Genomic DNA, 627 nt, shown 5'->3' with positions numbered 1-627 from the left:
GCTGGTGGCCGGGGCCGCCTGGCTGCTGGTGCGGCCACCCCACGCCCTCATCGACTACGAGATGGGCCGGACCCCCGACCCCGAGGCGGCGCGGGGGGTCCTGCGCTGCGACATGGCCGAGGGGGCCATGCTGGCCTGCCTGGCCTACGCCCTGCTGCTGATGCTCACCTGCACCGTGTACGCCGTCAAAGCGCGCGGCGTCCCCGAGACCTTCAACGAGGCCAAGCCCATCGGCTTCGCCATGTACACCACCTGCGTGGTGTGGCTCGCCTTCGGGCCCATCTTCTTCGGCGCCGCCCAGTCGGCAGAGAGGGTGAGGAGGGGGGTTTGGGGTCCCTGGGGGTATTTGGGGGGTCCTTGGGGGTATTTGGGGGGGTCTCTAGGGGTATTTGGGGGATCACTGGGGGCACACATGGTGTGGTTTCTCTTTGGGCCCATCTTATTTGGCACCACCCAGTCAGGAGAGAGGGTGGGAGGAGGGTTTGGGGTCCCTGGGAGTATTTGGGGGGTCCCTGGGGGTATTTGGGGGGGGTCACTGTGGTTTGTTTTTGGGCCCATCTTCTTTGGTGCTGCCCAGTCGGCAGAGATGGTGAGGAGGGGGATTTGGGGGGTCCCTAGGGGGATTTT

This window comes from Geospiza fortis, unplaced genomic scaffold (assembly GCF_000277835.1).
Source record: "Geospiza fortis unplaced genomic scaffold, GeoFor_1.0 scaffold675, whole genome shotgun sequence".
NCBI lineage: Eukaryota > Metazoa > Chordata > Aves > Passeriformes > Thraupidae > Geospiza > Geospiza fortis.
This window is presented reverse-complemented; position numbering follows the sequence as displayed.